General features: G+C 46.5%; 1 pseudogene; it reads right to left on the bottom strand.

Annotated features, from left to right (window-relative positions):
- LOC132388341 (zinc finger protein 585A-like) overlaps nt 1–14,592 on the bottom strand; it is a 61,768-nt pseudogene extending 47,176 nt beyond the window's left edge.
- Between the last annotated feature and the right edge of the window lie 699 nt (nt 14,593–15,291).

Below are 15,291 nucleotides of genomic sequence, written 5' to 3'. Positions count from 1 at the left end.
GAGCAGCTCGTGGTTGAGCCCAGTTGGGGATCAGCTATTCAGGATTGGGTGTTGTAATGAACCGGAATTAATTAGGTCACTGAATTTCAAAGAACTTTCAGGGGTAAATGATCTTAATGTGATCAAATTCACCCCAACATTAGAGAAGGAGAAGTTAAAGTCAAATGTGGAATAAAAAGAATTAGAGAGGCATGAGAGAAAAATTGATCAAAATTGATTTAAAAAGATCACGAGCAGGGAAGAAAACAGAGCAGCAATGGCTGGAATTTTTGGAAGCAATTCGGAAGGCACAGGATATACCCATGCAAAAGTTTGGGCAACCCTAGTCAAAATTTCTGTTAATGTAAATAGCTAAGCAAGTAAAAGATGACCTGATTACAAAAGGCATAAAGTTAAAGATGACACATTTCTTTAATATTTTAAGCAAGATTACATTTTATTTCCATCTTGTGGTGAACTACATATACCTGTCTGGACACCACCCCCCCACCCCCGCCCCCCGCTGACTGTTCCTGTGGCTCCTCCCACAGACCCCGGTATAAAGGCGATTGAGGCCTGAGCCCTGGTCTCACTCTCCAGGATGTAACATGGTGGTCAATTGCTGCTTGTTCTTTCTTCCAGTCAATAAACGCCGATATCTCGACTCACGGCTCAGAGAGTTATTGATGGTGCATCACATCTTTTACAGTTTCATAACAGCAAAAAAAGATAAGGGCCAGAAGCAGAAGTTTGGGCACCCTGCATGGTCAGTGTTTAGTAACACCCCCTTTGGCAAGTATCACAGCTTGTAAACGCTTTCTGTAGCCAGTCAAGAGTCTTTCAGTTCTTATTTGAGTAAATTTCTGGGTTCAGACATTAGTAGCAATGTACTAAATGTGGAAATTACAAATCACAATATTATTAGAATCACAGAGCCAAGCGGCACTGAAACTTCCAGTCAATGCCGACCCGTTTTTGTTGTTACTGCCTGGTTCCAGCTACCTGCACCAAAGCCTCCATACACCTCCCATCCACGTCCTCACCCAACTTCCTCTAGAGTCTAAATCAAACCCACACCCTCCACTTCCACTGGCAGCTCAGTCCACACTCTCACCAACCTCTGAGTGAAGAATTCCCCTTCAGGTTCCCCAAAATAATTCACTTTCACCCTGACTGTATGTCCAATGTCAGGGTGAGTGGGAGGATGGGGCAGAGAGGGAAGACAGGTAAGTGGGTGGTCGAGTGCGGAGAGGGAAACACAGCAGAGAATTTATACTTAATATCTTCCAGAAAAAGTAATTGTTTGAACTTGTTGCAAACCTGCTATCCGTACCTTGTACATTCTTAACCAGATTATTGATCCAGGTGGCAAGTAGCAATGGTTGATGTTCAAAGTAAATGTTATTATCAGAGTACATATCTGTCACCACATGCAACCCTGAGATTGTTTTTCCTACAGGAACACTTAGCAAATTTATAGAATAGTAAAAAGGATCAATGAAAGTTCAAGTGAAGCATCGAATTCAACTGTGCAAATGCAAATATCATTAAATATCAATGAATAATGAGAGCAATGGGGTGTAACCCTGGGGAACCTTACTGGGCCCGGGCCTCAAGTCCAATAAACAGCCTCCCACCATCACTCTCTGCTTCCTACCATCAAGACAACTGTGCATCCAGTTAGCCAGCTCTCCCTGGATCGCATGTGGTCTGACTTTCCACAGCAACTTACCATGTGAACGTTATCAAAGGCCTCACTGATGCCCATATCAGCCCCGATCCTGGGGCAGAGGTGTCACAGATCAGAGGGCACAGATTTAAGCATAGGAGGAAGAGGTTTAGAGGGATCTGAGGAGGAGATTTCTCACTCAGAGGGTAGCTGAAATCTGGAACACACTGCCCGAGGTGGTGGTGGAGGCAGGTCCCTTCACAACATTTACGAACAGGATGAGCATTGAAACTGCCGAGATACAGTCAGCTGTGAACCGAGTGCTGATAAATGGGACCAGTGTAGACAGTGAGTGGATGGTCAGAACAGGTATGGCCGGCCAAAGGCCTGTTTCCGTGCTGTGTGACCCGCCACTCCGGACATGGTAAATTAACGATGGTGGCACCTCAAGGCATTGATTTCAAAACTCCACACCCCTCTCCAACCTGAAATAAACCAGACTGAACCCCTTTGTCACCACTGTGAGTATCGGTTTCTGTCAAGGTAATATACCAATTGATCACTTTTGCTGAACAACTGGCAATTGGTGAAGTTCCTGTGTCTTCTTCCGTTAATGTTGCTGCCTTACAGCAAAACTAACCCTCTCACTGTGTCAGAATCAGTGATTAAATCAGACCCCAAACACTGTGCTTTCATTCCTGCATGTTATAAACTGGGACCATCTCACTGAGGGTCTGATGGAGACATGTGATCACATCTCCCCTGCCTCTGACATTTCAAATACCCTCAGAATGGTTTTCTGATTCAGTCTGAAGGTTATGGTCCATTCAGCTCATCGTCAGACCTGACAAACCGTGTCTTCCCACAGCTGGTTCCACCTGTTGGTGTGTCCTCTTTCCTCCACCTCCAGGGAAGCTGCATCTCCACACAAACTCCTCACTTGAGACAACTGTCTGTACCCGTGACACAGGAAATCACATCACTGTCACTCTCCTGATACCGTGTCTGACCTGCTCACCTCCGGGTATCCTCCCTCACCAAGCTCCTTCCTCAGTCACTATCTGTGAGATTATATAAAAACACAATTACTGTAAAACGATCTATCAGACAGCTCCTGTACCCCTCCACCCCGGACGATGGTTTGCTGATTAAAACTCTCTCTCCTCAGCCCCTTCCCTATTCCCTTTCCCTTTGCAAACTCCAGATACGCCAGCTGATCCGAATCCACTGTGAGGACATTTATATCTCACAGGAGGATGTAGAAACCCTAATTGTTCTCTGATACAGAGGTCACTGACACCCCACCGCCATCCCAGTTTGCACCAACAGCCCATGACGATGACAGCTCTTCCAGACACTGGGGCTTTGTAACAAACACAATGTTAGCAGCAAAATTAGACAGTAATTCATTTGCAGAGAGAATTGCTGCTTCCTAAAAGGACACGCGAGCGTCCGACACAACGGAGCAGATCCTCCCCTGTTTACAACTTTATTTGACCCGGTCACGGAAATTCCGATCATCCCACTTTCTTACAACAGCAACTCCTCCGAATACGGTCCCCCAGAAAGTCACTCCTCTCACCCCACACCCACAGTCCACCCATAACCTCGACCCACACACACACAGACAGATACCTTTCACCCCATATCCCTCCTCACCTGGGAACCACAACTAACTGATCCCACAGCCCGGGCTCGGGCGCAAAGCAAAAACCGGGGCTGCGGGACCGGAGAGCCCGGAGCCTCCAGCCGTCCGGCAGAGCTCGTTCCCGACACTTTTCATAGAAACATAGAAAACCTGCAGCACGATACAGGCCCTTCGGCCCACAAAGTTGTTCTTCCACGGCAGCCCCCGATTTCCACAAACCCAAGATCAGTACCATCTTCACGGAATCCTGAACAGAAGAACCGCCGGCGACAGCTACGGTCGGCCCTGCGCCTGCGTTTAGCAGGAGGTTCTGGGCTGCACCAGCCGTGGCCAGATGTCCCTATAGGGGGACCAGTGGACGGAGGCGGGAGGGACAACGGAGAGGTAAATCACAAACAAGACAAAGTCTACAGATGCTGGAAATTCAGAGCAACACAAACAAAATGCTGGCGGAACTCAGCAGGCCGGGCAGCATCTATCGAAAAGAATCAACAGTCGACGTTTCCAGTTGAACCCTCCTTCAGCACTGAGATGGGATGGGAGAAATATCTGAATAAAATCGGGGCGGGCGAGGAAATGTCTCGCTGGAAGGTGACAGGTGAAACCAGGTAGGTGGGAATGCTCAAGAGCAGAAAAAAATAGAGTCTAATAGGAGAGGAGAGTGGAGAATAGGAGAAAGGGATGGAGCAGTGGATCCAGAGAGAAGTGATAAGCAGGTGAGAGGACGTGAAAAGTCAGAGAGGGAGGGAGGGGTGTGAGGGAAATTTGTTCACCGGAAGGAGAAATCGATATTTATGCTATCAGGTTGTGTGTGTGTGTGTGGGGGGGGGGGGGGGGGGGTGCCCAGACGGAATATAAGTTGCTGATCCTGGACACTCAGGGTGGACTCGTCTTGGCACAAGATGGGCTGACACGTCGGAACGAGAATGGGAATCGGAATTGAAATGTTTGGACACCGGAAGTCCCGCTCGGAGCGGATAGTTCAAAGGTTAATTTATTAGCAAAGCAGGTCTCCATAAACAACTCTGAGTTTTTTTTCTCCAGAGAAGCACGAAACAAAGAAAGAGCATGAAAGTCGTTCAGAGAGAAAAAAAAAATCAAATCCCACCCCACCCCCTGCATAAAAAAGAACGACTTCCCGATCATCAACCCCCAAATCCACCCCTCCGGCACAAAAGGGAACAATAATATCGACCCCCGGTAAAAAAAAACACTCCTACCCAGCACAACTGCGGAGGAGCCGGTGTCACCAGTGTCGAGGCGGCCGCATCGGGAGCAGCGGACACAACAGGCGACCCCGGAAGATTCACAGGTGAAGTGTCGCCTCACCTGGAAGGATGTTTGGACAACGGAGAGAGTTCGGACGTCCGGCCCTTACACTGCGACACCCTGAACTCCACATCAAATCCGTCCAAACGAATCTGGGTGAACTTTAATGACGTATAAATATAATTCCTCTCAGCGATCAGCTGTCTGAGTGATCCCCTGACATGAGAGGAAGGGGTATCTATGGTCCACACTGTCAGGGTGTTGAGTTTACCAGGAGACAAAGACTGCAGGGACGAAAGGTTTTCTGTTGGCTAATACACTGTGTGTGGACCCCGCTGGCAATTCTGGTGTTGTGACCCGAATCGAGACAAACACCACGCTGCCCACTCCACCAACAACACGGCACAGCCGGACACATAACAGGGGACTTTACATCCCACAACACTGGATTCAGTGATGAAACCCGTCATTAATGTTGTTGTCCCACCGAAAAGACCATTAAGGTGCTTTTGAAAGCCAGCGCTCTCCCACAGGTGACGTCACACAGCTCCTCCTCCCACGCGCCTGACGTCACACATGGGCTCCCCACACCGGGATCTGCCCTCACGTGCGCGGTGTCTTACGTCACCCACGCGCTGCTGTGCTCGAGCTTTATCGGTTTAACGGCTGGGCTAATAATCACGTGACCAGCCACTCCACCACCGCTGTCAACAGAGGATTCAGGCGCTGCGCTATTCCCATTGGTGCGAAGCGATGTCAATCACAGGTTACAACCAGTCCAGGAGGCGGACAGGCCGAGTGGGCGTTACCCCGCTGAGTTCGTCTCCCGCTCGAGCGCCGACCGCCTCCTCAGAGCGGAGAAAACCCCAAAGTAAATGTCCGCTTTCTGATTTATTTCCATTTCCCTCCGAGGGAAGTTGGGGCGTTTGTGAAGCGTCTCCAGCGGCCGGAGTCTGATGTATCGCTGAGAGGTAGGAGGAGACCGCTCGGCCCGTCGGTTTGATGCCGGTTCCCCGGGGAGGATTTTATTGACAGGATGAAGATGGTGAGAGAGGGGGCGGACAGGATGTTTGTCCCGGTGGGGACAGGAGGGGCTCATCTGTGGAAATATCTGAGCCCACGGTGGTGTCGAGCAGAGAGATTCACCACATTGGGGGCAAACACCGGCAGACTGTTGCCCTGCAAGCGGGGCTAATGGTCCGGGCAAAGTGACAATTATTTGGGTTTTGTTGAGATTGTACCTGGAATATGGTGTAAAATCCCGCTCCCCATACTAACACGGGTTATACAGGCCAAAGAACAAACTGCCGGAGGAACTCAGTGGGTCGGGCAGCATCTGTGGAGGGAAATGGACCGTCAACATTTCAGGCCGTGACCCTCCCTCTGGACTGAGAGTGGACGGGAAATAGTCAGAGAAAAGAGGTGAGGGGTGGGGATGGGGCAAGAGCTGGGGAGTGAGAGGTGGATCCAGGTGAGGGGGGAGGTGGGAAGGTGGAAATAGTGACAGGGGTGGGAGGTGAGTGGTTGGGGCAACACGGGGCTGCAGAAGATGGAAATTAATTCCACAGAGGATTAACAAAGAGGTTATAGAGTATTTGTTAGAGAGAGTGCAATGAAGATTCACCAGACTGATCCCTGGGGTGGTGGGGTCATCATATGTAGAAAGATCAAATGTGATAACCCTTTCATTTAGAGAATCGAGGACTGAGAGGTGAACACACTGAAATGCACAACATCATTACCGGTTGAACCAGGGATCTCAGTCTCTGAAACAGGGATAGACTGTGCGGGACTGAGATGAGGGGAAATGTCCCCATTCCGAGGGTGGTGAATGTTTATAAAACCGCTCCACAGAGGGCGGTGAAGACTCAGTGATCATCCGCACGTAAAACAGAGGCCGGCAGATGTGTGGAGACCGAAGGGATCGAGGAAATGAGGACTGGGCAGAAACATGTGGCTGAGATGGGAGAGCAGACGCCATATGTTATGAGGGGCTGAATTGCCTCCTGCTGTTTCTCACTTGATGTTTCAGTGTTCCTGTCCAGCAAGGCTCTGGAGGAATGTGAATAGAAATTAGTGTTTATAAACACTGAACTGATTTAAATGAAACGTGAACATTTCCTTTTTGCGTCTGAATTATGTTTTGGACCTGGATGGGAATGAGCCGCTGACTCTGTGACCTGGAGGTGGAGGGAAAAGGATCGGGGAAGATATGGTGTGGAAAAATAATCATGTATCTGGGGTGAATATGGAATAATGTGGGGAATGCGGTGGATGGGTCGGGCAGCATGTGAGGGGCGAGGAGCAGAGTCACCAGTTCAGAAGGGAGTCCCTCCACCCGTCACCTGATCCCGGTTCCTGTTCACGTTTTTCTGCAGATCTGCAGCACCTGCGGGTCACTGTTCTATGTGTACGTGTAGCTTCATCTTTCCCCTTTCAGACAAGGCAGTGAGATCCGGCTCTGTCACGTCCTCTCGTTGTGGGTGGACAATGTTTTTTTTCTCTGCAATAGTTTCTGCATGTTTCATTCCACTGTTTTGAGGTGCTGAAGTGCTGCCAATGTTTCTGGGTGTCTGACCCGTTTATGTGAGAATTTAGCCATTTGTATTTATCTGAGCTGCTCACAAATGTGTAAAGTTTAGTTCAGCTTCACATCAGAATTTCCAAAGCAACACCCAGTCAGTCAAATTGCTCCACACAATTAAAATAGCTTATTACTTTTTTCTCTATTTTTGTACTATATATATGTATATTCTTATTTTAAATCACAATTTTTCAAAACTATTGTTATCAATTAGGTTCTGCTGCTACCGCAGGGACAAATTTCATGACACATGCCGGTGCTATTAAACCTGATTCTGATATTGATATGGGAGACCAACCACCGGTTACCTGATCCCAGTTACCGCAGATCGTAAAGTGAGATTGAAGTATTTTCCATATATTTGCTTTCCACAGAAATGACAACAGTTCAGTTTCCTTCTGTGGTTCCAGAGCAGAAGCTCAGTCTGTCTAATATTTCCACACAATTAAAATGGGAAATTTGTTTATTATCATCATGTACTGAGCTACAGTGAAAATCTTGCCTGATGTACCATCCAGACAGATGGATACATTTCAACAGTACATTGAGCTGATATACATCAAAATAATCACTGTAACAAAGCATTATGGCTGCAGAGAAAGTGCGGTGCAGATAGACATATGGTGAAGGGTCACGTCCAGTTACATTGTGAGGTTGAGTCCATTTTATCATTCATTTGGCTTATAACTGCAGACAGGAAGCCGTCCTTCAGCCTGGTGTTACGCACTTTAAGGCTTTTGTATCTCTTCCCAATGGGATAGCAGGTTTGCAGCAAGAATGTCTGTGGTTGTGAGGATCTTTGAGTCCGTGGCCTGTTTTTCCGAGGCAGGGGAAGTATAGGAAGAGTCCATGGAGGGGAGGCTTGTTTCTCTGATGTTCTCTGCAGTTCCTTGCAGTCATGGGCAGAGCAGTAGCTAGACGAAGGCGTGAAGTATCGACAAGGAGATCAGAGACCTCGGCCTTCACCCTGCCTTGTGTAGCTGGATCCTGGACTTCCTGTCAGATTACCGGCAGGTGGTAAGAGTAGGCTCCATCTCCTCTGTCTCTCTGACCCTCAGCACACATACCCCACAGGGCTGTCTCTTTGGCGCCCTCCTTTACTCTCTGTGCACCCATGACTTGTGTTGCCACCCACAGCTCCAATCTGCTATTTAAATTTGCTGACAGCACTACATTGATTGGCCTAATCTGAAATACTGTTAACAATCAATCAAATGCCTTCTGACAAGGCTCGGTTCAAACAAACTTTTCACCCTTCTTCAGGAGATTGGTCAGAGGAAGAGCGATAGCAGCAAAGTTCTTACGATAATATCCATCCATTCCCAGAAACCTTCTAACAGCCTTCTTTGCAGTCAGAATAGGAACTTGAGAAATTGCCTGGACTTTTGCCCGAACAGGAGCCAACTTGCTTTGACGTACAACATAGCCAAGACAGGTCACACTGGCATTGCCAAATTCACTCTTAGCCAAGTTAACTGTAAGGTTGTCCTAGGAAAGCCTGTCAAATAGCTTTTCTACTGCAGAGATATGCTCTTCCCAAGTGTCACTCCCTGTAACTAAGTCATCAATATAGGTATCTGTGTGTTCTCACCCTCGAATTACAAAATCAATCATTCTCTGGGATGCTCCTGGAGCATTTTTCCTTCCAAAAGGCAAAACATTGTATTCATACAACCCAGATGCTGTCACAAACACAGAAATCTCTCTACCTCTGTCCGTCAATGGAACACACCAATACCCTTTCAACAGATCAATCTTTGTAAGATATTAGCCATTCCAACCTTATCGATGCAATCATCCACCCTAGGGATAGGATAGGCATCAGTTTTTGTTACTGCATTTACCTTTCTACAATCAGTGCAAAATCTAACACTACCATCATGTTTGGGCACAATAATGCAGAGTGACTCCAATCTCCTTTTGAAGGCCTAATAATACCATTCTCCAGCATATACTCAATTCCCTGGTCAGCCAATTTACACTTTTCGACGTTCATGCGAAGTGGGTGTTGTTTAATCGGTTTGGCTTGACCAACATCTACATCATGTACTGCGACCGTGGTTTGCTTGGGAACATCGGGAAATAAATCTTTGTACTTCAGAATTAATTCCTTCAGCTGTTGTTGTTGCTTTGGCTGCAGATGAGCCAACTCGTTATCAATGTTTTCTAGAACAACCGAGTTCATTAGCCTAACTGGGACCATGTTTGGCTTGTGAAAAGTCTCAGACGAGTCAATTGTTTCATTCTCAGGGTTACCAGATTCATTTGTTTTGACAACAATACTCACAGATGGTGCCTGCTTGTCAAAAAAGGCTTTATCATATTTATGTGCACCACCTGTGTTAGTTTACGTCAGTCGGGTGTTTTAATAACAGAATTCACATTATTAATTTGAGAGACTATCTCATACGGTCTATTGAATTTCGCCTGAAGTGGATTCGTCAACATAAGGCAAGCACCTTATCTCCCACCTGGTATTTTCTTTCGCGAGCCCTGTTATCAAACCAACACTTCATTTTGTTTTGAGAAATCTTTAAGTTTTGTCTCGCTAGACTACAGGCTTGGTGTAGTTTATTTTTGAACTTCAAAACATAGTCTAACGAGTTAACATGTACATCCCCATCAATCCACGGTTCCTTTTAACAAGGTCAAAGGTCACTCTGCGACCAAATACAAGTTCAAATGGAGTAAAGCCCAGTGATTCCTGTACTGACTCTCTTTCTGTGGACAAAATCAAATGTATTCCTTCATCTGGACAAAAGCAAAAGTATCCCTTCATCCCAGTCTTTTCCATTTTCAACACAATATGTCTTAATCATTGTTTTGAGGGTAGAATGAAATCTTTCTAAAGCCCCTTCTGGTTCCGGATGGTATGCAAATGATGCAATCTGTTTTGCTCCCAATTCATAAACTACCTGCTTGAATAATGCAGATATACAAATACATCCTTGATCAGACTGTATTTCTTTAGACAAATCGAATAAAGTGAAAATCTTGGTAAGAGCCTTCACCACAGTTTTAGCTTTAATATTTCTGAGAGGCATTGCCTCTGGGAATCTGGATGTAGTACACATAATAGTTAGCAGATACTGATGGCCAGCTTTAGACTTTGGCAATGGGCCAACACAATCCACTATAACTTTGGAAAAGGGTTCACCGAATGCAGGTACAGGCCACTGGGGTGAGCTCATTAGGTTTACCCACAACTTGACAAGTGCCTTTTGGAAACTCTTATTCAGGGTAAACATAACTTCATGAATTAAAGCAAACTGATCTGCTAATCCAGCAGATTCCTGCGGAGTGGCAGCATCATTTCCATCTAAATACGTCTTTATGTCATCAGGGACGCACCTTTGGAATTCTTCAATTAAAACCAAATCTCTCAAGCTGTTAAAATCATCATTTACATGTTCAGATGTGCACCAGTGGTCAATAGACACAAATTTCTCATAAGCAAATTCCGTATATCTGGTTCACAGATTTCTTCAAATTTCTAAACTTTTGCCTGTCTGCTTCTGGGACCAACTCGTAAGCTTTGAGCACAGCCTGTTTCACTACGTCATAATATGTGGTCATAATGCGTGGCCATGTGGTTAAGGTGTTGAACTAGTGATCTGAAGGTCATGAGTTCGAGCCTCAGCCGAGGCAGCTTGTGTGTCCTTGAGCAAAACACTGAACCACACACAGCTCCTGCACATTTATAGCCCAGTGGCGATGATTGGGGCAGCATAAATAAGTAAATAATAAGCTGCTTCAGCAACTGTCAAAGCAGAATAGGGTTGCTAAGCCTTCCCCTTAAGTACACTTTGTAAGAGAATTTTCTGTCTGCTTTTCTGCCTCTTTAGCCTGAAACTGCATCTGCCTTTCCGGAGCCTCCATCTTTAATATTTCTAACTTCTATTGGAGCTCAAGCTCACGAGGTTTACATTCAGGAAACACCTCCAACTCCTTCACTTTAAACACATCCTCAGATACATAATGCTCAGCTATTATCTTCTGCATCTGTGCCCTCCTCATTGTCAATTTCACCTTAGCAAGTATTAACGTTCTAGCAATACTCAACAACTCAATCCTTCTGGTGTCCTCTAATGCCTGAGAGGTTCACACTTCCAGATATCTATCAACATCCATTGCTGCTTGTTTTCCACACACAAGTAAATCAAAAGGGATTTCCCCAATGAAATTGATAATTAATCAATCCTTAAATTTGTCATATCCCAGACACAGCCCCATTTTGTTACAAACCATAATGCTTTAGAAATGAACCAACAGCAAAAGACTACTCCCAGTGGCCACACATTTTAATTCCACATCCCATTCCCATGCTGATATGTCTATCCATGGCCTCCTCTATTGTCAAAATGAATCCAAACTCAGGTTGGAGGAACAACACCTTATATACCGGCAGAGTAGCCTCCAACATGATGGCATGAACACTGACTTCTCTAACTTCTGTTAATGCCCGTCCTCCCCTTCTTACCCCATCCCTGACATATTTAGTTGTTTACCTGTTCTCCCCCTCACTCTGGTACTTACACCCCCACCCTTTTCTTTCTCCCAAGGCCTCCCTTCCCATGATCCTTTCCCTTCACCAGCTCTGTATCACTTTCGCCAATCACCTTTCCAGCTCTCAGCTTCACCCCCACCCCCTCAGGTCTTCTCCTATCATTTGCATTTCACCCTCCCCTCATTACTTTCAAATCTCTTACTATATTTCAGTTAGTACTGTCGAAGGGTCTCGGCCCACAACGTCGACAGTGCTTCTCCCTTCTCCCTGCCTGGCCTGCTGTGTTCTATCAGCATTTTTTTTGTGTTTGTATTTCCAGCATCTGCAGATTTCCTCATGAGTGTTATGTGTATGTATGTGTGTAAATATAACTCCCAAACTTCTGAGCTCAGGGGAAACAAGGCTTGGAGTCTGGAGATGTTAAAGTATTAAAGTTCAATTAATTCACAGAATAGGTGATGTGAGAGAGATATTTTTGTAATCCAGGGTAAATGTTGAGAGAAGGCAATTATGTTGTATTCCACAGGTTCCCTGGTGGTAAAAAGAGAGAACAGTCGCTCTAGATTTTATCCATCATCTTTACAAATGTACATACGAATTATCACCTAAAGTGAATTGTCATAAGTGGTATCATCAAATGAATGACCACGCCACAGCCAGGCAAGGCTTAACACATAAGTCGTCTCCACAGGATATCCCAAATCAGATCCACTCCTGTGGATCAAATGAGGTGACAACCACACATTCGATGTACGGTGAATCGATAATTAGCCCACCCTTGTGAGCGAAGGAAAGTTCCAAACAGTGATCCTTGGCTACTAGTTCCCTGGTTTTGATCCTTCCATTTTTCCTCCTTTGTCTCCGTCTGACTCTGAGTGTCTGTGTCCTCAGTTAAAACTAAACAGGCTGCGAGCGATGTAAACAAGCTGCAAGTCAGACTGATTCACTTTCTTAATTTCTCTCTCTCTCTCTCTTAAAATGACAGTCTACAGCAAACAAAACCAAAGGATTCATAACAATGGCCTCTCCTTACTGTGAACTGACTGGTGTGCCAAGAGGTGGGATGACTGAGTGAATCCTTTCCCATATTCTGAGCCTCTCTCTAGTGTGAACTCGCTGATGACTCTGTAGGGTGGATGACTGAGTGAATCTCTTCCGACAGAATAAGCAGGTGAACGGCTTCTCCCCAGTGTGAAGTCGCTGGTGTCTCTGCAGGGTGGAAGAGTCAGTGAATCCTTTCCCACACACTGAGCAGGTGAACGGCATCTCCCCAGTGTGAACTCGCTGGTGTCTCCGTAGGTTGGATGACCGAGTGAATCGCTTCCCACATTCTGAGCAGGTGAACGGCTTCTCCCCAGTGTGAACTCGCTGGTGTCTCCGTAGGGTGGAAGAGTCAGTGAATCTCTTCCCACAGACTGAGCAGGTGAACAGCTTCTCCCCAGTGTGAATTCGCTGATGTACCAGTAGGATGGATGACACAGTGAATCCTTTCCCACAGACTGAGCAGGTGAATGGCTTCACCTCAGTGTGAACTCGCTGGTGTCTCTGTAGGTTGGATGACTGAGTGAATCCTTTCCCACAGACTGAGCAGGTGAATGGCTTCAACTCAGTGTGAACTCGCTGGTGTCTCTGTAGGTTGGATGACAGAGTGAATCCTTTCCCACAGACTGAGCAGGTGAAAGGCTTCTCCCCAGTGTGAACTCGCTGGTGACTCTGTAGGGTGGATGACAGAGTGAATCCTTTCCCACAGACTGAGCAGGTGAATGGCTTCACCTCAGTGTGAACTCGCTGGTGTCTCTGTAGGGTGGATGACAGAGTGAATCCTTTCCCACAGACTGAGCAGGTGAATGGCTTCTCCCCAGTGTGAACTCGCTGGTGACTCTGTAGGTTGGATAACTGAGTAAATCTCTTCTCACGGACTGAGCAGGTGAAAGGCTTCTCCCCAGTGTGAACTCGCTGGTGTCCCTGTAGGCGGGATAACTGAGTAAATCTCTTCTCACAGACTGAGCAGGTGAACGGCTTCTCCTCAGTGTGAATTTGCTGATGTACCAGTAGGTGGGATGACAGTGTGAATCCCTTTCCACAGTCTGAGCAGGTGAACGGCTTCTCCCCAGTGTGAACTCCCTGATGTCTCAGTAGGTGGGATGACAGTGTGAATCCCTTTCCACAGTCTGAGCAGGTGAACAGCTTCTCCCCAGTGTGAAATCGCTGATGTACCAGTAGGGTGGATGACAGAGTGAATCCTTTCCCACAGACTGAGCAGGTGAACGGCCGCTCCCCAGTGTGAACTCGCTGGTGAGCCATTAGGTCAGATGACAGAGTGAATCCTTACCCAGAAGTTCAGCAGAAGACCAGCCTCTGCCCGGTGTGGTGTGAACTGATTGGTGTGTCCACAGGTGGGATGACCGACTGAACCCCTTCTCACACACAGAACAGGTGAATGGCCTTGTCCAGTGTGAACTTGCTGATGTACCTTTAGTTGAGATGACCGAGTGAATCCATTCCCACTGTCTGGGCAGGTGAATGTCCTTTTTCCTGTGTAAAATGATGGGCATGCCAGTTGGTCAAAATCACCGAGTGAATTCCTCCCGACAGTCTGAGCAGGAAGGGTGGACAATTGGATCCCTTGCTCCACTTCTTAAGTATCTAGGCAGAGACAACAAAACTGGCGTGTCGTTTTTGAGCTTCCTGGAGATGAATTCCTTCTCATTTTTAACCTGTAAAAAAATTTACAAAATCCATCAATGGGTTTAGGACAACATTTCAGATGAGATTACTTGAGTTGCCAAGGTTTGATCTGGTATCACACGGTTACAGTGAGGTTCACCCTAAGTTGGACAGAGAAATCATCTCCTGACTGGGTAGAGTGCTGGAACCTGGAATGACCATCAATTCCCTGATACTCTTCCTGTCTCAATAACAATGGAGCATTTCTGTCATCTCCAATCTGTGACCTGGCTCATTTTGACTCCCTCCATTGGTATTATTCCTGGCTCCTGCTGAGCGGCACGTGTTCCTTGTCCCACAGTGACTGAAACACTCTCATGCAAATTGTCTTTCTTGACATGCAGCTGGGATCTTCTCTTGTGTATTATTAACAAAATGCCACAATTTTAACGCCATTTAAAAAATTCCTGCTGAAATGACTGGTTGGCCGCACATCTGTTAAAAGGACTTAGAGTGAATTTTTGTATTATTTCAGGTTCTTGTCGCAATCATAGAAAATTTCAACACAGAAACAGGCCCTTTGGGCCATCTAGTTTGTGCTGAACTATTTAAACAGCCCACTCCCACACCCCTACCATCCAGGTATCTACACAAACCTCTTAAACGTTAAAATCGAGCTCGCATGCACCACTTGTGCTGGCTGCTCATTCCACAGCCGGATGACCCTCTATGTGAAGAAGTTCCTCTCATGCTCCCCTTAACATTTCACCTTTCACCCATAACCCATGGCCTCTGGTTGTAGTCCCACCCAATCTCAGTGGAGAAAGCCAGCTTGCATTAACACTATGTGTGCCTCTCTATCACAATCAAATCTCCCCTCAATCTTCTACATTCCCAAGAATAATGCCCTGATTTGTTCAATCTTTCCTTATAATCCAAGTCCTCCAGACATGGCAACATCCTTGTGT

This window comes from Hypanus sabinus, unplaced genomic scaffold (genome assembly GCF_030144855.1).
Source record: "Hypanus sabinus isolate sHypSab1 unplaced genomic scaffold, sHypSab1.hap1 scaffold_301, whole genome shotgun sequence".
Classification (NCBI taxonomy): Eukaryota; Metazoa; Chordata; class Chondrichthyes; order Myliobatiformes; family Dasyatidae; genus Hypanus; species Hypanus sabinus.
The sequence above is the reverse complement of the archived record's forward strand: the minus strand, read 5'-3'. Positions and strand labels throughout refer to the sequence as shown.